General features: G+C 38.4%; 1 protein-coding gene across 11 annotated transcripts in view; it reads right to left on the reverse strand.

The window, feature by feature from the left end:
• NAALADL2 (N-acetylated alpha-linked acidic dipeptidase like 2) overlaps nucleotides 1-24851 on the reverse strand; it is a 1435315-nt gene that overhangs the window by 1360819 nt on the left and 49645 nt on the right. Inside the window, exon 1 of one of the 11 annotated variants that reach the window (XM_070072491.1) lies at nucleotides 1-24851. This exon is cut by the window's right edge and continues 4332 nt beyond it. The exons of the other annotated variants lie outside the window; for them this stretch is intronic. The gene's annotated coding sequence lies outside the window, so the exon portion shown is untranslated. 11 annotated transcript variants of the gene reach the window in all.

A 24851-nucleotide genomic window follows, 5' to 3' on the forward strand; every position in this document is an offset into this window, starting at 1 on the left:
CTTCGGATCAGCGCGGTGCACTGGCTGCAGCGCGCCGGCCACGGTGGCCATTGGAGGGTGAACCAATGGCAAAAGGAAGACCTTTCTCTCTGTCTCTCTCTCTCACTGTCCACTCTGCCTGTCAAAAAAAAAAAAAATTAAGAAGAAATTATATTAAATATTTAAAAAGGAAATTGGAAAAATTAGGTATTTCAATAGATAATAGGGAAAGTAGGGGAAAAACACTTCTCAGTTTCCAGTGCTAAAACAACATGCCTTAAGGGCACATCACCGATTGCCAAAACCTCCAATGAACACAGTCTGAATACATTTATTATGAAAACTAAGGCATGTCACATCAATAAGAAAGGTTGACCTATTCATTAAGTGATACTGGCAACTTGAAACAAGTTAGGCTTTTACTTTAAATCATACATAATAATAAATTCTTTATTGCTAAATATTAATCATTAAAAAGTAGCAGAAGAAAAATTAAATGATTGGTCATATAAATTTTGTATACAAAAAGTTTCTGTAAGTATGACTTATGGAAATGATTGACCAGTACTGAGAAAAATATAAAAAATATTATAATTGACAATTTAGAAAAAAATAAAGCAAGTGATTAAAATTATTAATATCCTTAAATACAAAAGGAGTTACTAAACAAATAAGAAAAGAAGAATATACTCAGAAAAAATGAGTAAAAGACATGAACAAGACATTCAGAAAAGAGTGTTGTGGCTAATAAACATTGAAGCAGCATTTAACATTTCTAATAAAGTAAAACCATGTTGAGATGCCAAACTTCATCTACCTAACTAAAGAATATATTTGTTCTAAGGATGTGAAAAAAGTGCATTTTTAAATACTGCTAAGGCAAGTATAAACTTACATCTTTTCTAGAGTATCTTCTAGTTAAGTACCAAATGGCCAAACTTCAAACACTGTTACTTTTAAAAGTAATTCTATAATTCAAAACATATCAAATTGTATTTCCAAATTGTTTATATAGTGAAAAACAGTATTCTAAATGCTCATCAAAAACAAATGTAACATTATGAAGCCATTAAAAATGAAGAAACATACCAATAATTATTGAAGTAAAAGATGTCCTTGGCAAGTTGTTGACTAAAATATGATTACATCTCCAGTGTAAATTCATTTAAAAAGAAAATCTATCTTGTTAGTCATCTCCTTTTCTTCTCTAAACACACACATACATATTCACAAAGCATTCTGGAAGTACACTAAAAGATAAGTACAAATTATCCATGAACAGCAAAATTAAGGGAAAGCTTTATTTTAATTTTTATATTTATATATATATATATTATCTAAATTATTTATGTGTTATAGAAAAGACTTTTAAAGGACTATTTACAACTTAATTTCCAATTTGAAATTGGATAAGTGATAGTTAATGTTGAAGTTTTCTATAAGTTTAAAAATGAGCCATTGCTGTTCATCATGTCTATATAAAATTCAATCTAAAGCATCAAAATAAAACACTAGGAAAATATCTTCAGGATTTCTTTTCCATGTGAAATGCTACTTATAGACCTACTAAACAGCATCCTTCCACTACCCTTATTCCTGATACTTTACATTAAGATGACTTTATAGCTTCAATAAAAGAGAGCACAGGCTTTAGTTCTCACTTCTTTAAAAACTGTTTCTCTGATAGATCTTTAGAAAATATTGCCAGCTCCATGACTCAATAGGCTAATCCTCCACCTTGCGGCGCCGGCACACCGGGTTCTAGTCCCGGTCGGGGCGCCGGATTCTGTCCCGGTTGCCCCTCTTCCAGGCCAGCTCTCTGCTGTGGCCCGGGAGTGCAGTGGAGGATGGCCCAAGTCCTTGGGCCCTGCACCCCATGGGAGACCAGGAGAAGCATCTGGCTCCTGCCTTCGGATCAGCGCAATGCGCCAGCTGCAGCACGCCGGCCGCAGCCGCCATTGGAGGGTGAACCAACAGTAAAGGAAGACCTTTCTCTCTCTCTCTCTCTCTCACTGTCCACTCTGCCTGTCAAAAAAAAAAAAAATCTCTAGAAAATAAAGTGGAACTTTGGTTTGCATCTTATTGGAGAAAGATAGATAACCTTGAATCTTAAATCTTCTGACCAAGGAAGCATGGTCTCATCTGAAAATTACTAAAAATAATCAGATTTGCAAAGTGACCTTGGATGAAGAAATGTTAAATTGGCCAGGAATTTTTTTTGAGGCATCACTATTATTAACTTGCAATTTTTTCATTTCACTCCGCCACTGATGCTTGGCAGGTTATAATTTTTCATTTTCGCACTTGGATGAAACTCATTGAAGTAGAGATTCTGGAGATAGCTGTGGAGAATTTTTACAAAAGGATTTCCCTCTCACCCCATTATATTAGATTACAAAATGGATCTCTGTTTACGACAACCTACCAAGTAAAGATACATAACCAGACTGCTAAGATAACAGTAATGAAGTATACTATAATTTAAATTATTTAAGGTGCTACCTTCTGTATACAGAGTTAGTGTTATGACCAATTTATGTACTTGGAAATGTCCATTAGAGGAGATAATTTGGGTTGATTCTCTTTTTGACAACTTCACACCTTCATGAAATAGTTTGCTTGGATTAAAGAATATGTCTGTGAAGACAGAAAAAGCCTTTCTATATAGAGATCCCCAGTAACAAAGGTTGGAAATAAACTTACACTAATGTTAACAAATGAAGAGCTATTCTTAGGTAGATGTAAACTATTTTCAATATATCCTCCCTCCTGGACCTCCTTAAGACCAGTTCCAACTACAGTAGTCCAGGGTGCTCATGTCACCCATGTATCTGTATTCCTTTCAGATTTTCCTTTTAGCATGCTACTTACTGAACAACTTATAACAGGCACTGTGCAATATAAACTGCCATTCTTTTACATAACAGAGAATAGAAAATTCATATAAAAATAACGAATATTATAACAGAGTAAATGGTAAATCAGAGAACAGAACAACAAATATGAAAGAGCTCAGAAATGACTGAACAAAAGATATTTAAAAGTTATTTAGGATGGACACTTAAAGAACCGTCTCATCTAGTCTGAAGAGAAATGCCCACCTGAGTCTCCAATTCCCTATCTTGATTCCGCAAATTTCATGCAATTGCATGCAGGGTAATCAAGTTTGAATACTAAACTAGGGAAAACTACTTGCTAAGAAAACCATTAGATAGCCTCAATTATCATATTCCTTAAAAGGAAAAATAAATTGCTATTCTCAGAACATTTGTATTTGAGGTCTTAGATCTAATTGTGATATAAAATATTTTCTCCTAAAGAAGACAGAGTTACAAGTTATTTCATTAAAATATTATTATTGCCTCACAATACAATTTTGATACAAATGCCAAACCACTAGCAAATATGTAAACTAATAGAATAGCTGCATAGTTAGTAGCTTTCCTTTCAGCACCTACAGTACTATAGAACTGAACAGATTGTGTGCTTTTCTAGCAAGTTTAGAGTAACATTTTAAAAAACTAAGTTTAGAATAATATAAAAAATTGTTAAACTGAGGCTAAGCCCTCCATTCTAAACATTTTTAAAAAAATGTTAAAATTCTAATATCAAATATGTGACTTTCATCATTATATATTTTATTAGCAGAAGCATTACATGAATGATGATTGTATTCTGAGGAAAGGAAAAATCCGGATCAAAAGGTTATATTCTTTATACAAAATTATTAAATTTTTAAGGGAAACCTATTTTGCCATTCTTGGATTAGAAGATGATTTTGGAAAACATTTACAATTTCCAGGTAGTTTAATTTGTTTTAAATCGAATTATTTTATAATTTTTTTTTAATTTTTAGGTTGATTTATTTTTTCAGAATTTTTTTATTTAGTAAATATAAATTTTCAAAGTACAGTTAATGAATTACAATGGCTTGCCCCCCCCATAATTTCCCTCCCATTCACACCCCTCCCATCTCCCACTCCCTCTCCCATTCCATTCACATCAAGATTCATTTTAAATTCTCTTTATATACAGAAGATCAGTTCAGTATATATTAAGTAAAGATTTCACCAGTTTGCACCCACACAGAAACACAAAGTTTAAAATATTGTTTCAGTACTAGTTATAGCATTACTTCATATTGGACAACACACTAAGGACAGATCCCACATGAGAAGTAAGTACACAGTGACTCCTGTTGTTGACTTAATTTGACACTCTTGTTTATGGCGTCAGTAATCTCCCTAGGCTCTAGTCATGAGTTGCCAAGGCTATGGAAGCCTTTTGAGTTCGCCAACTTCAATCTTATTCCAACAGGGTCATAGTCAAAGTGGAAGTTCTCTCCTCCCTTCAGAGAAAGGTACCTCCTTCTTCGATGGCCCGTTCTTTCCACTGGGATCTCACTCGCAGAGATCTTCCATTTAGGTCTTCTTTTTTTTTTCCCCCAGGGTGTCTTGGCTTTCCATGCCTAAAACACTCTCATGGGCTCTTCAGCCATATCTGAATGCCTTAAGGGCTGATTCTGAGGCCAGAGTGCTGTTTAGGACATCTGCCATTCTATGAGTCTGCTGTATATCCCGCTTCCCATGATGGATTGTTCTCTCCCTTTTTGATTCTATCAGCTAGTATTAGCAGACACTAGACTTGTTTGCATGATCCCTTTGACTCTTAGACCTATCAGTGTGATCAATTGTGAACTGAAATTGATCACTTGGACTAGTGAGATGACATTGGTACATGCCACCTTGATGGGATTGTATTGGAATCCCCTGGCATGATTCTAACTCCACCATTTGGGGCAAGTCCGACTGAGCATGTCCCAAATTGCACATCTCCTCCCTCTCTTATTCCCACTCTTATATTTAACAGGGATCACTTTTCAGTTAAAATTTAAACACCTAAGAATAATTGTGTGTTAATCACAGAGTTCAACCAATAGTACTTTTTCAGAATTTTTATGAATATAAAGTAATCAGACTTTATGTAATTCATAGGTATAGTTCTGTGAAGATAACCAAATTCCCTCCCTCACCTTCAGCCTCCTCAGTGTCTCTTCTTTCTTCCTTCTTTTTTTCTTTAATTTTTGCAAAGACATACTTTGAATCCACTCTTTAATGACATGCTTAATTAACCACCAACCATAATATTCAATAACTGAAAGTAGGAAGACCACAGATCCACAGGACTATAAACAAGGACTAAAAACAACAATCATATCACAAGGTGTCAATTTCATTTCTATACATTTTCTTGTATTCTCTATTAACTGCCACATACCAGGGAAAACATATGACATTTGTCTTTTGAGCACTGGCTTATTTCACTAAGCATAATGCTTTCCAGTTGTAGCATTTCTAGTATTAACTGAAATAAGTAAAACTTTCAGTAAATTTAGTTTTAAACAGTCAATTATCAAAATATTTTGAAAGGCCCCAAGTACTATTATGAAAAGCAAAGGTAAAACAATTAGTGTTTTTGAGAGGCAGAGAGAGAGAGAGAGAGAGAGAGAGAGAGAGAGAGAGAGAGAGAGAGAGAATGACAGAAAGCACATACTACACTGCTGACTTACTCCCCACAGGATGGTAATGGCCCAGGCTGGGCCAGATCGAAGGCAGGAGGCAGGAACTCAATCCCTGCCACAGGTCTCCCATCTGGCAGGGACTCAAGAATCTGAGCCATTAGTTGTTGCACCCAAGGATGGGCATTAGTAGGAAACAAGAATTTAAAGTGGAACTAGAACTAAAACCCTGGCACTCTGACACGGGATACAATGTTTTAACCACTAGGCCAAATGCCTGCCGTAACAATTATATTTTTTAACTATGAGATTAATTGAATCAAATCCCCAAACATAAAATATTTCAATAAACTCCTTTTTTCTCTTTTGGTTTTTCCTCCCAATATCAGGAACAACACAAAGATGTCTGCTCTCTATACTGTAGGTTCTAACCAGAGCTCGCTCATTCATTCTCTCTCTCTCTCTCTCTTTTTCTGCGTGTGTCTGCGTGTGTGTGTGTGTGTGTGTGTGTGTGAAATAGAGAGAGACAAAGGCAGAGAGAGAGGGAGAGTGAGCTGACAAGGGGAATAAAAATATTTTAAAAAGTATATTCAGATCAGGAAGGAAGAACTAAAATGATCTTTATAAAAAATGACTTAGGGCATCACCATCCATACAAATAACACAACTAGATTTTTTTTACAAGAATCTACTAAAAATCTATGTTTAGCAAGGTTATAGAATCCAAGCTCCACATATAATACATGAACATTAAATATATTTCTATAGGCTAGCAATGAAAAAATCTGAAATTCAAATTTAGAAAAAAATTACTTAAAATCATATAAAATATGAAATATTTAGGAACATGACAAAAGTTGCATAAGAACTATGAAGTGAAAATTATAAAATACTAATGGAAATCAACAATATATTAGTAAATAGAAATATGTTTTGCTAATATATGAATAGATTCAAGAGTTAAGATGTCAATTCTACCCAACAACTTAATATATATATATATATATATATATATAAAAAATATATCCCAGACAAAATTCCAAAATTTTTTGAATAAACTTCAGACTAATTCTAAAACTGATATAGAAATCAAAGGAGGGGCCAGTGCTGTGGCACAGCAGGTAAAGCTGCCACCTGCAGTGCTGGCATCCCACATGGGAGCTGGTTCATGTCCCGGCTGCTCCACTTCTGATCCAGCTCTCTGATCTGTCCTGGGAAAGCAGTAGAAGATGGCCCAAGTCCTTGGGCCCCTGCACCTGTGTGGGAGACCCAGAAGAAGCTCGTGGCTCCTGGCTTCAGATCAGCACAACTCCGGCCATTGCAGCCAGTTGCGGAGTGAACCAGCGGATAGAAGACCTCTCTCTCTCTCTCTGCCTCTCCTTCTCTCTCTTCATAACTCTGACTTTCAAATAAACAAATAAATCTTTAAAAAAGAATTATTATAAGGCCTCCGCTGCGGCTCACTTGGCTAACCCTCCACTTGCGGCACCAGCACCCCAGGTTCTAGTCCCGGTTAGGGCGCCAGATTCTGTCCTGGTTGCTCCTCTTCCAGGCCAGCTCTCTGCTGTGCTCCGGGAGTGCAGTGGAGGATGGCCCAAGTGCTTGGGCCCTGCAGCCGCATGGTAGAACAGGAGGAAGCACCTGGCTCCTGACTTCGGATCTGCTCAGCGCGCCAGCCATAGCAGCCATTTGGGGGGTGAACCAACGGAAAAGGAAGACCTTTCTCTCTGTCCCTCTCTCTCACTAACTCTGCTTGTCAAAAAAAAAAGAATTATTATAAAATTATAATAATCAAGGTAGTTTAGTGGTTGCTTAGTGTTACAACATGCTCAGAGATGAAATAAAATAGAAATTCTAAAAGCAGATTTCCATATATACAATCAAATTTTTTTGACAATGGAAAAAGCAAGTGATGTTGGAATAAATGAGCATTCACATGCAAAAACATAAACAATAACAAAGTTGACATAGCTTAACATATACATTAAAACTGCTTAAAATTGATCAGAGACTTAATTTAAAGCTTAACACTATGAAACTTTTAGAATGAGACACAGAAGAAAATGTTTTTGAGCTTCAGCTAGTCAAAGATTACTAAGTGTGATACTATAAGGAAAATGCATAAAAGTACAAAGTGGCAAATTTGAACCAAAATGTAATAGCTTTATAATGCAAAAGATAATGAAAATAAAAGCCGTATGCTAAGAAAACATATTTGTAGGTCACATATATGATAAAGAACTTGTATCTAGATGTATAAAAACTTTCATGTCTCAAAAATACAAAGAAATCTCAAGACTCAACAAAAATCCAATTGAAAGTATGATAAAATATTTCAACTGACACTTCATCTAAGAAGGTATGTGGATGGTAAGTAAACAAATGAAAAAATGCTCAACATCATTTATCGTTAGGGAGATGCACATTAAAACCACAAAGTTAGAGCACTATTTTACTGGTAAACAAATAATGGAATAAGTAGGTAATGGGTTAGGCTGAGAATATATCTGTTCCTGGCCATGTTATTTCTTTATCTTTTAGAATGAATTAATGCATTAATGAACACATTCAGTCTAGATATTATTGCTGGTAACTTCATGCTGAACTTCTTGGAGTGTTACAGCCCTTAAGGAGTTCCACAAAATTGGGAGGTTATCAAGGTACAGAGGAATAAATACAGAAGTGTTCTAAAACAATTATTCAGCATTATTTAACTATTAAATTATTATAATATCTACCAGTATAATAAAATTATGGGTGATCTTATATAGTTCAAAGATGGCATTAAACTAAAATGAAAACTTTAGAAGTTAACACCATTTTAAAATAATTCCAGCCTTGAAATTTGAATAGACCATTGCATAGACAGATGGACAAATTAACTCTTCCTCTGTCAAGCTCTTACATACATCCCAGCCATTAACACACACAGAGAAATAGTTTATATCCACATACTTACCTGAACACATAACACATAAGCTGCCATCAATAAATACATATCTTTAACATTTGGAAAGAATTCACTGCCGTATAACCTAAGCAAAAGAATAATGAACTCCTACAGTTACCATCATGAAAATATACAGGGGCTGGCAAAGTGACACAGTGGGTTAAGCCATGGCCTACAGCGCTGGCATCCCATGTGGGTGTCAGTTTGAGTTCTGACTGATCCAATTCCAATCCAGCTCCCGGCTAATGTGCCTGAGAAAGCAGCGGAAGATTGCCCAAATCCTTGGGCTCCTGCACCCACAAGGGAAACCCAGAAGAAACTCCTGGCTCCTGTTTCTGGCTTGGTCCAACCCTGGTCATTGTGGCCATAGATGGACAGGTCATGCAGAACACTGTACACAAGTCTATAGGCCACTGCTACATTTTGATGGTTGTATGAACCTCCTAAAATGATATGTAGTGTTTTGTGTATAAATGGACAAGAACCACTAATCTAATTCAATCACTTATTTAACAGGTGGTGAAACAGTTTTGTTGAAACTGAATCACTGATTACTGGTACTACATTAGAGTTAAGATCTCCTGAGTCCAGTTATTTGTTTTTGCTAACACACCAAGCAGTCTCTCATTAAAGTATTAAAATTTTTAACTGCCATAGAAGAAGCAAAGAACTGAGATCCTAATCCCTGATTCTCTAAAGATCCAGCATCCTCTGTGTAACAACTCAATAAACGCTCCATGAGTCCATTTACACTGCTCTTCCTTGACAATATGCCAAACATACCCTGTGTGGTATCTGTGTGCTAGCAGGCCTTGAAAATCAAATAGCTAACACAAGTAGTTCATGTCTTAAAGGTATCTCAGAAACCTAAAGTAGTCTGCCAGAATACTCAAGGGAGGAATTGGAGGACATAAAAAAGTCATGGAAATATAATTGTTCAAGAGTGGAGTTCTGTGGTAATTTACATTGCCTAATAATACATAGCTGATATTCATCAAATGATTGTTGATCTGAGTTGCTTGGCATATAAACCACCTAACAAACCATCACTCCAACATTCCTAAATGAGAAAATATTCTTGCTCACAAATTGCCTCTGTTATGAATGAAGTAAGGCTGCTTTGTAGTATCAGTTTCTCTTAAGTAACTCTCTCTATATTGATCAATCTTTTAATTAATCCAAAATGGCCCTGAATTTACAAATAGATGCCAGGTCTTTTATGGGTTCAATAAATTCATGAAGGATTTTTCTCAGTGTTGCCATTATCAAATTAATCTCCCTCCAGTAAGATATTTTGGCTAATGAATAAGAATCTCTCATCAAATTAATAACACCATTAGATTCACTTTCAGATGGTTTAACATTGGTCATTGGGGTCTAATAACATATTGCTGCCTTGGGCAAACTGCCACTGGACTGAATATCAATTTGTACAAAGCAAATTCTCTATCTGAAAATTCCATTAACTAACTCAAAATTCATCATGTCCGGATCTAAATAAAGTGTGTGTTTTCCCCTGTAAAACCTGCATCTTTCCCTAGATTCCCTATATGATTAGCCACATTAAAACTTATCTAGTATATATTTACCTATAACCTATCAATTCTCCAATCTAAAAAAGCATATTAAATTTTCTTCCACTTCACCTGAAACATCCAGTAAATAAGCATATCCCATCAAATACTTTATCTCATAAACAAATATCAATTTCATGCCTTTGTGTTTTCCTATGGTCATATCTTATCATAGGTCTTCATCATCTTGTACTCTCTCCTTACTTCTATTTTTCCTTCATGTGATTTCGAAATTAGTGTTCTTAAAAGTCAATCCGATCATTTCTGCCTCCTGTTTAAAATTTTTCAGCAACATCTTACCATATTCAATTAACCCCAGATATTGACCAACCTTATTAAAATACATGCCTTTTCATTTCATATCAAGCAACATCTGGTATCACTCACATGCTTCTTAAATCTCTAACCTTAGAGATCTTATCAAGGCTTTCCAAATGCACCTGTTTTTGTACTTCCTTAACTTTAGCAAATAAAGGGTATTTTAAAAATCTGTAGGCAGTAGAATTAAAAGATGTTTATTTTGAGGGCTTCCGCCATGGCTCACTTGGTGAATCTTCCACCTGCGGCGCCGGCATCCCTTATGGGCGCCAGGGTTCTAGTCCCAGCTGCTCATCTTCCAGTCCAGCTCTCTGCTGTGGCCCGGGAAGGCAGTGGAGTGCTTGGGCCCCTACACCTGCATGGGAGACCAGGAGGAAGCACCTGGCTCCTGGCTTCAGATCGGCACAGTGCCGGCCATGGCGGCCATTTGGGGGGTGAACCAACGGAAGGAAGACCTGTCTGTCTCTGTCTGTCTGTCTGTCTGTCTGTCTCTCTCTCTCTCTCATGTCTTACTCTATCTGTCAAACAAATAAAATAATTTAAAAAATTAAAAAAATGATGTTTATTTTGGTGCAAAAAGAAAGTTTATCTATATAAGTGGCTCTTTAAAACAGTTCATGGAAAATGCCTATTATGAAAAATGCATGCATTTTGAACATTATTTGCTCCAAAATAAACTTATATTTTAATTCCATTTCTCCAAAACTTCTGAAGTAGCTTGTAGTATACCCATCACATGAAATACTCTCCTGACACCTATTCCATCTAGCATGGAAGCTAGTCTTCTTTAGAGGCTTAATAAAAGGCTGCAAAAAACATTTTTGTCTGCCACATATAAAGTTGTTTGCTCTTCAATCTGACACACTTTGTCCATTTCCATCACTGTACTTGTCAATAATATGTATATTCATGATTTGTTTTGTTGTTCCTCTCTACCATCTCTTCAAATGTATAGACTATATCAAACTTATTTTTGTGTCCTTCGCACCTAACAAATTCCTTAACATGTAATAAGCATGAATGTTGATGGTTAAATAAGTGAATGAATGAACTATAAATATGGAAAATTAGGTTACTTCTATTTTTGTATATTTAATTGATTCCATCATGGAATTTTTTTCTTTTTATGTTCTTGGCTTTTCAGAATGTATTAGTTCTTACACAATCTGAACTATATAAAACTCACTGTATTAGTTTCCCAGGGCTGCAATAACAAAGTGCTATAGATTAGGAGGATTAAAGAACAGACGTGAGCATCTCATAGTTCCAGAAGCTAGAAGTTCTAGATCAGGTTTAGTTCCTTCTGTCAGCTCTGAGGGCTCCTTGACTTATAGACAGCCATCTTTTCTGTTTCTTCACATCATCTTCTCTCTGTGTCCATGTCCAAATTTTCTCTTTCTCTTTTTATAAGGACATAAGGCATATTGGACTCAGCCCCACTCTAATGATATTATTTAACCTAATCACCCCTGTTATGACCCCCATCTCCTATCTCAGATGCTGGTGACTAGGCACCTCATTACTAGTTAATCTGTTCTGTTTAGTGATTTATACTCAGCTGGAGCTAAACCATGGGGCACAAAGTTATGGCACTGAATTTTTGTCATTTCCTGAAAAATTAAATATTATTTTCGTTTAAAAAAAAGACCCTATCTCTAAATAAGTTCACACTCTGAGATACTGGGAGTTAAGAATTCAACATGAACTGGGGGAAAGGACATAATTTAGCCCATAACATCTATCTTTCCTCAATTAAATCAAAGCCATATTATATTTATGTTTTTTTAAAAAAATATTTGTTTGAAAGGCAGATTTACTGAGAGGCAGAGGCAGAGACAGAGGCAGAGGCAGAGACAGAGAGACAGACAGGTCTTCCATCCTTGGTTCATTCCTCAAATAGTCACAACGGCCAGAGCTGGGCTGATATGAAGCCAGGAGCCAGAGGCTTCTTCCAGGTCTCCCACGTGGGCGCAGGCGCCCAAGCACTTGGGCCATATTGTGCTGCTTTCTCAGAAACATTAGCAGGGAATTAGATTGGAAGCAGAGCAGCTGGGCTTGAACCAGAGCCCATATGGGAATGCCAGCACTGCAGACATCAGCTTTACCCACTATGCCACACCGCTGGTCCCTATATTGATGTTATTCAAAAAAAATTTTAACACTTCCATGTAATGAGCCTGGTTTTCGAAAAATTTTCTATTGTTTTAAAACACTGTAAAAGGGAACCATTCCCTAAGGACTCTAATAGTGTTTCTGAAACAATCTTTTCAGCAAAGTCAGCACTAGAGCTAGAACTAAAAAAGAATATCTGAACTGAGTTTCATACTGGCTAAGTACTAACTATTCAACTTTCCTTGGGCATATTAGTTATGTAATGTGTACACTAATTCTTTTCCTGGAAGGGAAAGCAGTTGAATTGACTCCCTGCAATTCTATATGATCAAAGACCCTGCTTCTCCCTTGTCTCATTTTGCTCTAGCAGTTAGCACTGTTAGAGGTGCCCTAGAAATAACACAAGAGCATTTATTTAAATGAAGAGATTAATGTAAATTTAGTCAAGTTTTAAAATGTTTACACAGCTGAAACCCATGAACCTTCAGTACTTCAATACTTCTTGGGTAAATTTTACCCACTCTCCACAGACTGCTTTTGAAATTATAAATGCACACGGATGTTGCTTTCAACGTGCACACACACAAAATTCATGCAGAAGGTGTCCATCATGGTAGTTCCCTATGCTACTCCAAAATTATATTTATCAAAGCTAAATATTCTAGTATTCTTCATTTTGTCAAAGTTAGTTCTAGAAAAATGTAAACTATCATAATTATAGGAGTCAAATTATATCTTAATTTATAAAAATTATCATTGAATTTTATGATAAAAATTCAAAGCATCTAATAGTTTATCTGCTAGTATCCTGTTACTCTATTAACAAATTTTAAGACACCTATCACTGTATATAATTTTTAAATACATTAAGTTATGACAGAGTCAAGACATCAAAATTATCTTTATTGGCACAGGAAAAACAAGTGTGCATTGGAAAAAAAATTACCTCTGTCAAAAAATGATTTTATTTCTTATTCATAGAGAATAATGATTAAAAGTTCTGGGAAAACATGCTGAGATGGAATGATTCATATAAGCATTTGTTTTGAAAAATACCCATGGGGCCAGCTCTATGGAGTATCTGGTAAATGCTCTGCCAGTGGTGTCAACATCCCATATGGATGCCGGTTCGAGTCCAGCTGGTCCATTTCCAATCCAGCTCCCTCCTAATGTCCCTGGGAAAGCAGTGGAGGAGGCCCCTGCACCCAAGTGGGAGACCTGGAAGAAGCTCCTGGCTGCTGGCTTGGGATGGGTCCGGCTCCAACATTGCAACCATTTGGGGAGTGAACCAGTGGATGAAGGATCTCTCTCTGTCTCACCCTCTCCTTCTCTGTAACTCTGCCTTTCAAATTAAAAAAAAAATCTTTTTTTAAAATATCATGGAATATTACAACATAACTGTAGGTTGTGATAGGAAAATCTGAAGCAACATCAATGTTAGTGGGAAAAAATGCCAGTATTTCAGAAGACTGCTTCTATACAAAATATAGGTCACCTACATTAAATTACCTGCAAATATTAATTGCTGAGGATTCCAGCTATATGGTAAACTGACAATAATTTATTTTAAAATATAGTTGATGTTAGACTACAAGTGACCTGACATCAAAAGGAAACAGACTCGGCCAGCACCACGGTTCACTTGGCTAATCCTCCACCTGCAGTGCCGGCACCCTGAGTTCTAGTCCCGGTTTGGGTGCCGGTTCTGTCCCGTTTGCTCCTCTTCCAGTCCAGCTCTCTGCTGTGGCCCGGGAAGGCAGTGGAGGATGGCCCAAATGCTTGGGCTCTGCAACCACATGGGAGACCAGGAAGAAGCACCTGGCTCCTGGCTTCGGATCTGCGCAGTGCGCCGGTCTTAGCAGGCATTTGGGGGGTGTGTGGGGAGCAACTCGGACTATACTGTTACTGGAATTAAGACTTATTCTATGCATCTGCTCTCCCACAATATGGCGCTGGGAGAGAAGAAAACAGCTTCTACACAGCTGCCTCCAGTTCAGCCAATAAACTGTAGGACTTGCTCCTGATTGGAGGAGAGCAGCGTGCTCGGCGTGTGGGCAGCCGAGTTGGGATTGGTGGAAGAGGACTATATAGGAGGAGAGAGACGGCATGCACCAGGAACATCTAAGAGGAACATCTAAGGGGAACATCTAAGGGGAACACCTGTGCAGCCCCCGAGAGAGCCAGCCGGCGGTGTGCCGCTCCCCTGCGGAAGTGGGGAATGTGGCAGGGGGAACCGCCCTTCCACGGAGGTGGAAGGGACAGTAGCCAACCCGGGAAGAACCAGCAGCAAACCCGGGAAGGGCCGAGCAGACAAAAGAACAACACAGGGTCCTGTGTCGTTCCTCCACAAAGAGGGGGAGCGACATAATGGTGCCGTGACTCGGATAGAAAACTTAAGAGGGAAGAAACGGGAAGAAGTGGGAAAATATCGGAGAGAGAGACTAGCAAACAGCCTAGGGAAAAGCCGGACGAAAAAGGTGCCGGAAAAAGCTATTGAAAGCCTAGGCATAGACTCGGATACGGACTACGGGGGGAAGCTGGGAGAAATCTCTAAGGTCGAAAGCGAAAGTGAAAGCTAGAACAAACAGACTCGGATGCGGACTGTGGGGAGAGGCCAGGAGAAATGAGGGAGGAGTATTGTTGGAGGAAAGCTTGGGGAAACATACCGGGTAGAGAAAAATGTTAGGGAAATTGAAGCTGCGGGGGGGCAGGCCGAGGCGGAGACGAAAGCCACTTTGGGATTCTCAAGTTAGCACGGGAATGGGGGGCGAAGAGTTGAAACCAGAAGTGGAAACGTAAGCCAGGTTGGGATCCGTCTGATTAGCCCGGGGAGCAAAGGACGGGAAGCCAAATCGTGGGGCGGAAACGTGAGCTGGGTTGAATTCGCCAGGTTAGCCCGGGGAACTTAGATTGAATACTAGTGGCGGAGACGTGAGCTGGGGCTGTGTGACTCGCGGAGGCTGCCGCGCGCAGAGAGAGCGTGCGGGGCACAAGTAGATAGGGAACGCTGGGCTAGTGCGAGACCGCGGAGTGTGCGCGCGAAGCCAAGCCGCGCAGAGCCGCGAAGCCGCGCAGATAAGAGAAGCGGGCTGAAGCTGCTCAGCCGGGAAGCCGCCGAGAAGCAGCTTCAGGGCGGGCGCCGGGAAGCCGCAGGGATAAGAGAAACAGAAGTTTTAGAAGTAAAATGAGAGAAATAGGAATGCTGGAAGATAGAAGTAAAATGGGAGAAATAGGAATGCCCGGAGATAGAGAAATAGAGAAATAGAAAGGCCTCCCCACAACACAGCAATGAGAGAGCTTGGATTCGGTCTGCCTGATTAGTGAGGCAATGAGCACCTGAGGGCGGCTAGCAGCTTATGCGCCGCAGGTCACCAAAGACAGGCATGTTATTAACATCAATAGTCTCCCCACAATACCGCAATGAGAAGGCTTAGATTCGGTCTGCCTGATTAGTAGGGCGATAAGCACCAGCAGGCGGCTCGACCAGAGTATGAGCCACAGGTCACTGAAGATAGGCACGAATCAACACCAATAGGCCTCCTCACAATATGGCAATGAGAAGGCTTGGATTCGGTCTGCCTGATTAGTAAGGCGGTAAGCACCAGCAGGCAGCTCGACCAGAGTATGAGCTGCAGGTCACCGAAGATAGGCACGAATCAACACCAATAGTCTCCCCACAATACCGCAATGAGAAGGCTTGGATTCGGTCTGCCTGATTAGTAAGGCGGTAAGCACCAGCAGGCGGCTCGACCAGAGCATGCGCTGCAGGGCACCGAACACAGGCACGCATCAGCGCCTAAAAACCTCCTCACAACATGGCGAAGAGAGGACCCGGATTCGGTTTGCCTGATTGATAGGACTTGTAAGAACCTGTGGCAACTCTAGCAAGCAGAGCAGAGTGTGTGCCGCGGGACACCAAAGACAGGCGCGTATCAACACCAAAAAATAAAAAGAAAGGGGGATCTGTGGGGAGCAACTCGGACTATACTGTTACTGGAATTAAGACTTATTCTATGCATCTGCTCTCCCACAATATGGCGCTGGGAGAGAAGAAAACAGCTTCTACACAGCTGCCTCCAGTTCAGCCAATAAACTGTAGGACTTGCTCCTGATTGGAGGAGAGCAGCGTGCTCGGCGTGTGGGCAGCCGAGTTGGGATTGGTGGAAGAGGACTATATAGGAGGAGAGAGACGGCATGCACCAGGAACATCTAAGAGGAACATCTAAGGGGAACATCTAAGAGGAACACCTGTGCAGCCCCCGAGAGAGCCGGCCGGCGGTGTGCCGCTCCCCTGCGGAAGTGGGGAATGTGGCAGGGGGAACCGCCCTTCCACGGAGGTGGAAGGGACAGTAGCCAACCCGGGAAGAACCAGCAGCAAACCCGGGAAGGGCCGAGCAGACGAAAGAACAGCGCAGGGTCCTGTGTCGTTCCTCCACAAAGAGGGGGAGCGACAGGGGTGAACCAACAAAAAAGGAAGACCTTTCTCTCTGTCTCTCTCTCTCTCTCACTGTCTAACTCTGCCAGTCTGAAAAAAAAAAAGGCAACAGACTCAACATCAAACTCTTGGTAATAATGATAATTAATTATTCGTAAAGTATTATCAATATGAAACATTAAGGGGTGAGCACTGTGGTGTAGCAGGTAAAGCCACCACCTGCAGTGCCAGCATCCCATAAGGGCGCCAGTTCAAGTCCTGGCTACTCCACTTTTGATCCAGCTCCCTGCTATTGCCTGGGAAAGCAGTAGAAGATGGCCCAAGTCCTTGGACCCCTGCACCCATGCAGGAGACCCAGAAGTTGTTCCTGGCTCCTAGCTTCAGATCGGTGCAGCTCTGGCTATTGCAGCCACATAGGGAGTAAACCAGTGGTTGGAAGACCTCTCTCTGTCTCTCTGCTTCTGCCTCTCTGTAACTCTGCATTTCAAATAAAATAAAATAAATAAATCTTTAAAAAAAGTAAGTGGATGGAGAAAGAACACAGTAACACTAATCAAAAGAAAGCAGGAGTAGTAATGTTATTTTCAGACAGCAGCTTTCAGAGCAAGGGAAGTTATTAGGAATAAATATGAGCATTACATAATAATTAAAGAATCAATTCTTCAAGAATATATAACAACACTTAATGTGAATATGTCTATAGACAGTCAAAATAAACAAGTCAACAACTGACAGAATTTGAAGGAGAATTCACTATTATAGTTAGAGGCTTTAACACATTCCACCAGATGTAGACATATTCAGCAGGCAGAAAATCAGTAAAGATACAGTTTCTATTCACAAATGGTGTTGGAACAGCTGGATATGCACATACAGAAGAATGAAATGAGACTCTTGTTTCATACCACCTATAAAAACCAGCTCTAAATAGATAGAAGACTTAAAAGTAAGACCCAACACAAAACTACTAGAGAAAAATATATGGAGAGATTCCATTACAATGGTCTATGCAATGACCATTTGGATGTGAATCAAAACAGCATAAGCAGCAACAAGACATAAATATATACAAAGTACCACAATGAAGTAAAGAGCTTCCAAACAGTCTAGAAAATAATCAAAAGGGTATAGAGATAACCTACAGAATGGGAGAAAATACACCACATGTCAGATAAGGGTTAATACCCAAAATGTATTAAGAAACTGAGACAATAAAACAGAATGAAAACAACCCAGTTTAAAAAGGGCAAAGGATCTGCACAGATATTTCTCAAAAGAAGATTTATCAAATATATACAACTAGTCAACAGATACAAAAAAAGATATTAAATATCACTATTGTCAGGAAAATATAAACTAAAACAAAACAAGACATCATATTACACTTGTTGGAATGGCAACTATAAACAACATGAAGGGTAAGTGCTAGACAGGATGTGGAGAAAAGGGAAGCCTTGCTGTTTAGTGAAAATATAAATTAGTATAACCATTGTGGAAAACAGTATGGAGGTCCTTTAAAAAATGAAAAAATAGGCTTGTCAAATGGTCTGTCAGCCTCATAACTGGGTATATATCCAAAGACAATGAAATTAATATGCTGAGGAGACATTTGCATTCCCACGTTCATTCCACCATTATTTACCATAGCCAAGACATAAAACAAATTTAAGTGTCCATCGATGAATGAAGAAACTGTTGTTGATATATATGCATTGGAATGCCATATAGTTTTTAAAAATAAGGAAACCTTGTCATTTGCAACAACACGGGTGAACTTGGAGGACAGTATGTTAAGTAAAATAAGCCAGGTACAAAAAGACAAATACCATATGATCTCAATCATATCTAACATCTAAAAAGATGAACTCTGCCAATTAGAAAGTGGAATGATTTTTATTAGGTGTGCGGATGAGGAAATGAGAAGCCGTTGGTCAAAGGACAGAAAATTTCAGTTAGGTGGAGTACGTTTAACAGGTCTGATGTACAGCATGGTGACTACAGTGAATAGTATGAGCATTCTTGAAAACTGCTAAAGGATAAATTTTTTTAATGTTCATACCACAAAAAATGATAATTATATAAGGTAAGCCAAGGATTAATTAAATTTAGCCAATCCTTAATATATACATATTTCAAAACAACATATTGAATGATAAATATATAAAAAATATTTTGTCAGTGGAAAACTAAACATTAAAAAAACAAGAAGAGAGCCCAAAAGGCAAGGTTAAAGAAGGCGCTATTTTCAGAATCTATACAGCAGGTAGAGTCTTACTAATCATCAGATCTTTGTCCACTGTTACCTGGGGATTAACTCTACCTTTCTTTGAGCCCCGTTCTTCTTTTCTCTAACAGGAAAAATTTTTCATTAGATCAATGATCTCTACATTTATTCAACTATAAATTTTCTACATACACTGTGCTATTCTTCCCCTTTTACTAGCTAAGTATGACTCAATCTTTCATTTATAATCTACATGTTAATTCTTCAGGGAAACCATTTCACATTCCTCCCTACCAACCAACCCTCAAGGGAGCATGTCCTTTTACTGAACACCATTTTTCACAGGTGGCCATTACCCACTTGCAGTAATAGCTAACGGGCTTTTCATTCCCCCTAGTAGACTATAAATCCCTGGGGGCATTTTCTATTAAACTTACCACTGCAACCCTAATGCTTAACATGTCTTCTGCATCCAATAATCTTTGATGAATAAATCAGTTGATAAGTTCAAAGAGGAAGGCTGCAGGAATTTTAGAATCAGATCAAATGAACAAAAACAAACAAACAAACAAACAAAAAAGTCCAGCTGCCCAGCTCACCCTGACATGGCCTATGTGGCCTTGGTTTCCTTTTTGTGAGTCCTACTATTGTCATCTCTAAACCAGAACTGAGAATGGTATTTACCCATGGGGTTGCTGTGAGGACTAGTAGCACACAGAAGTAGAACATACTAAGAACTTCAAAAGTAATTCTCATTTGCCCCTTGTCTTCCTTTTTCAGTTTATTCACCTATAAAGTAATAAATGTTTTGGCAGAGGCCCTATATTTGAGTACATTTTATGCAACGAGCTTCACTATTTTTCAAAATATGTAATCAAAATTAATGCATCAAAAAACTGTGAATTATATGAAACTGCCTATACTCAAACATGAAATATGAATTGCCTATGAAACAGGCAATATGGTGTGGTCCCCACTTAATGGTTTAAAAAATAATATAGCAGTGGCCGGCGCTGTGGCTAGTGGTTTAAGATGCGGCCTGCAGTGCCAGTATCCTTTATGGGTGCAGCAGTGGAAGATGCACCAAATCCTTGAGGCCCTGTACCCACATGGAAGACCCAGAAGTTGTTCCTCGCTCCTGGCTTTGGATCAGCACAGCTCCTGCCACTGCAGCCATTTGGGGAGTGAACCAGTGGATGGAAGACCTCTCTCTTCATCTCTTTCCCTTTCTTTGTCTATAACTCTCTCAAATAAATAAAAAATATTAAAAATTAAATATTAGCACCCAAAACAATGAAATATCTAAATTTAAATCTAACAAAATACATATAAAATCTACATGATGAAACTCCAATGCAAAAAAAGAAAGAAAGAAAAACTGAATAAATTGAGAAAGATTCCATGTTTATGGATAGGAAGACTCAATATTGTCAACATGTCAGTTTTTCCCAACTTGATATATATACTCAATACAATTCCAATCAAAATCCCATAAAGTAGATACCAACAAACTAATTAAAAACTTTTTATGGCAAAAAAATTCAGAGTAATTAACACAATGTGGAAGGAGAAGAGCAAAGTTAGAGGAGTTACACTTCCCAACTTCAAGACTTATTATAAAGCTATAGTATCAAGCCAGTGTGGCACTGATGAAATAATATATAAATTTATGAATGAAACAGACAGGAATCCCTAAAATATACCCATATAAATAAAGTCAACTGGTCTTTTTCTAAGGAGTAAACGTAATACAATGGATGAAACAACTGGTCTTTTCAATAAATGATGCTTGAAGTAATAGACAGCTCCATGTTAAAAAAAAAAAAAAAAGGCTACAGACACAGACCTTATACCCTTCACAAAAGGTAACTCAAAATGGATCAAATCAGATATCTAAAGCAAAATATAAAACTATCAAGTTCCCAGAAGATATCAATTTAGAACACTTAGATGATTTTGGGCTTGGTGATGACACCTTAGATATGACATGAAAAGCACAAATCATGAAAGAAATAATCAATGAGCTAGATTTCATTAAAATTAAAAACTTCTACTCTTCTACTCTGTAAAACATAATGTCAGGGAATGAAAATGTAAATCACAGACTAGAAGAAAATAGTTCTAAAATGCATATCTGAGAAAGGATTGTTATTTACAATATGCAAAGAACTCTTATAAACCAACAATAAGAAAATAACCCTTCTAAAATTTGGGTCAAAAAGATACACAAATAGCAAGTAAGTATATAAAAAAAAAGTTTCACATCATTTATCAAGGATTGCAAGTTAAAACAACAATACAACACCCTTAGAATGGCCAAAATTCAGAACATAGGCAACACCAAATGTTGGAAAGTATGTGAAGCAGGAAATCACGTTCATTGCTGGTAGAAATGCAAAATTATATAGCCACTTTGGAAGACAGTTTGATGGTTTTTTACACAGCTCAACATACTCTTACCATTTAATCCTACAATCTTGCTCCTCAATACTTACCCAAAGGATCTGAAAACTTACACCTACATTAAAACTCACAAGTAGATTTGTATAGCACTTTATTCATAATTGTCAATATTTGGAATCAACAAATGTGTCTTTCAGCAGTCAATATTTAAATTGTGGTACATCCAGACACGAATATTATTCAGCACAAAAAATCAATGAGCTAGCAAGCTATGAAAAAACATGAAGGAAATATAACGTATTACAAGGTGAAAGAAGCTAATCTGAAAAAGCAACACAGTGTCTTATTCCAACTGCATCACACTCTGGAAAAGGAAACAATATGGAAGCAATTAAAAGCTCAGTGGTGGCCAGGGGTTAGCAGAGAAACAGCAATGAATATACAGAACACTGATGATGTATAGGTCAATGATAATACTCTGTATAATACTATGATTTTATATACATATTACTATATAATTTGTACAAAGCAATAGGATAGGATTCCAAAACCAGAAGTAAACCTTAACGTAACTATGGACTTTGGGTAATATGATGTGTCAGTGCAGATTAATCAAGCACAACAAATTTAATACTCTGGTAGGGAGATGCTAATACTGGGGAAGATACATATATGTTAGGGGAGGGGGTACTTCTTCAATTGTACCTTCTACTCAATATTTTATGAACCTAAAAATATTCTAAAAATAGTCCAATATATTTATATATTTGTTCTATAGACTATAATATATATTTATGCAGTATATATATTGATACTACATAAACACACTCACAGTGAAAATAACACAAGTTTGAGAGCTGTTTCTAAAGAGAGGAGAAACAAGATGGAATATTAGAACAAAGAATTTTTCAAAAAGCATAAGCAAAGTAAGCAAATAAAATGCAAATATAAGGATGTCCTTCAGAAAGAGCATACTCTTTGAGCACTCACCTCTAAAAAAACCAGCTAATGGAGTCATAACAAAATAAAATTTAACTATCGCCTAAATTATCACTTGATATCAATGAGATAACTCTCATCCTTAATATAATGCTTAGCAGTCCATGCACACAGCCACTCAGTGTATGATATTGAGAATATTTTTTAAAGATTTATTTTATATATTTGAAAGACAGAGTTACAGAGAGAGATAGAGACAGAGATAGAGGTCTTCCATCCACTGGTTCACTCCCCAGATGGCTGCAACAGCCGGAGCCGTGCCTATCTGAAGCCAGGAGCTTCCTCCAGGTCTCCCACATGGGTGCAGGGGCCCAAGGACTTGGGCCATCTTCCACTGCTATCCCACACCACAGCAGAGAGCTGGATTAGAAGAGGAGCAGCCAGGACTCAAACCAGCACCAATATGGGATGCCAGCACTTCAGGACAGGGCTTTAACCCGCTGTGCCACAGTGCCAGCCCCAATACTGGGGATTTTTTTTTAAGTAGTCTAAGTGGAGCACCACATAAGTCTAGAAGTGTAGTGCAGAAGGTCAATATCACGGATGTCTCATTAAGCTGTAACCGACATCCAGCATGAGAACTAAGGTTCCAGAGCAGAACTCTGACACACACAGAATGACTGAGAGGATACACAGAATCCTTGTGGTGAGCAAACTAAGGCAGAGATACAATCACAGGGACCTAGTACTCTGAAAAGGACAACAGACAGACATGAGTTTCAAAGCACAAGGCCAGAGAGGGCGTAGCGAGTTGACTTCAATAAGTCAGAATAAATCAAGCTATCAAGTTTCTTAAATTCCTCCTGACTACAGGTTAGAGACTAGAGGTTGTAGGCAGGGAGCTCTTAAGTGTGGTGAGCTATGGGGATTAGATGACTTCAGAGGCAGCAATCCAAGAAAGTCACAATGCTCCACTAAAGTTCACACTCTCACACAGTGTTGTTTTACACTGATTAGGAAGTCTTCAGCAGGGCATTATGTGGAAGCAGGATATCCCTAGAGTCTATCCAAGTGAGACTGTTCTTCAAAAAATAAAAGCATTACTGAGGTTGGTAGCCTTTAATGAACTCTACTGGCGGTTGTTATAAATAACTCCAAGGTGATGGCTGGTGCTGCGGCTCACTAGGCTAATCCTCCACCTGCGGCGCCAGCACACGGGGTTCTAGTCACGGTTGGGGTGCCGGATTCTGTCCCGGTTGCTCCTCTTGCACTCCAGCTCTCTGCTGTGGCCCAAGAAGGCACTGGAGGATGGCCCAAGTGCTTGGGCACTGCACCTACATGGGAGACCAGGGGGAAGCACCTGGTTCCTGGCTTCAGATCGGCGCAGCGAGCTGGCTGCAGAGGACATTTGGGGGGTGAACCAATGGAAAAGAAAGACCTTTCTCTCTGTCTCTCTCTCCCACTGTCTAACTCTGCCTGTCAAAATAAAAAAAATTCCAAGGTGAAAGATGAAACTACAATTTATTGAGTACATAGTAGTTTTGTTTGTTTTACAAACACTATCTTGCTTAATGTATAAAAAAATGTACAAAATAGGTGATAATATTCCCAACCAATAATCTGGAAGCAACAAAATTGACCCAAAAGACATAGCTGGTTGAATCAAGACAGTTTGACTCAAAATCTCATGTTTTTTTTCCAATTATACCCAATTAAGTCTTTAGAAATAAAAGCTATATTATTTCATAATGTAAAACGGAGTTCTGTCTTGAGATTATAATTACTTACTGCTCTATCACTACCTCCTAATACTAGGATATTAATTTTTATGCTTCTCAGTAGTAATAACATCTATTCACTAATCAAATATTATATAATGGGAACTATACTATAATGAAAACCAAACTCAGCACAATAAATCTGTCACAGCATATAACTGTCTCTTTGCAATCTGAGGTAACGATCATTACCCTCTTTGTAAGATGAGAAAGCTGAAGCACTGAGAAATCATGCCAAAGAGCCTGTAGCCTGTTGTACTGGCTAGTATCTCTGAGGTACACAACTCTCTTATCATGTCATCTTTCTTTCTTATTTGTAACTTGTCTTAAGACCCTTCTTACCCTATTACATTTACTTCAATTCTTTATTTTTACACCAGCACATCTGTGCTTTTATAGCCCATGCCCCAAAGGAAAGTGCTTCTTCTGATGGACAAACTAATACATTTACTTGATCCTCAGAGCCTTTGATTCATTTTTCCTTTCACTTTCCCTTAAAGTTTCAACTTAAGTTTTCATGCTTTTAAACTATGATTTGCATTGTTTTAGATAGTTGAGGCTGCCAAAGAAGCTTGATCTTCTGTTTGTTGGGAGTTACTTTAAATTCTCACTTCAATGCAT

Source organism: Oryctolagus cuniculus, chromosome 4 (genome assembly GCF_964237555.1).
Source record: "Oryctolagus cuniculus chromosome 4, mOryCun1.1, whole genome shotgun sequence".
NCBI classification, from domain to species: Eukaryota; Metazoa; Chordata; class Mammalia; order Lagomorpha; family Leporidae; genus Oryctolagus; species Oryctolagus cuniculus.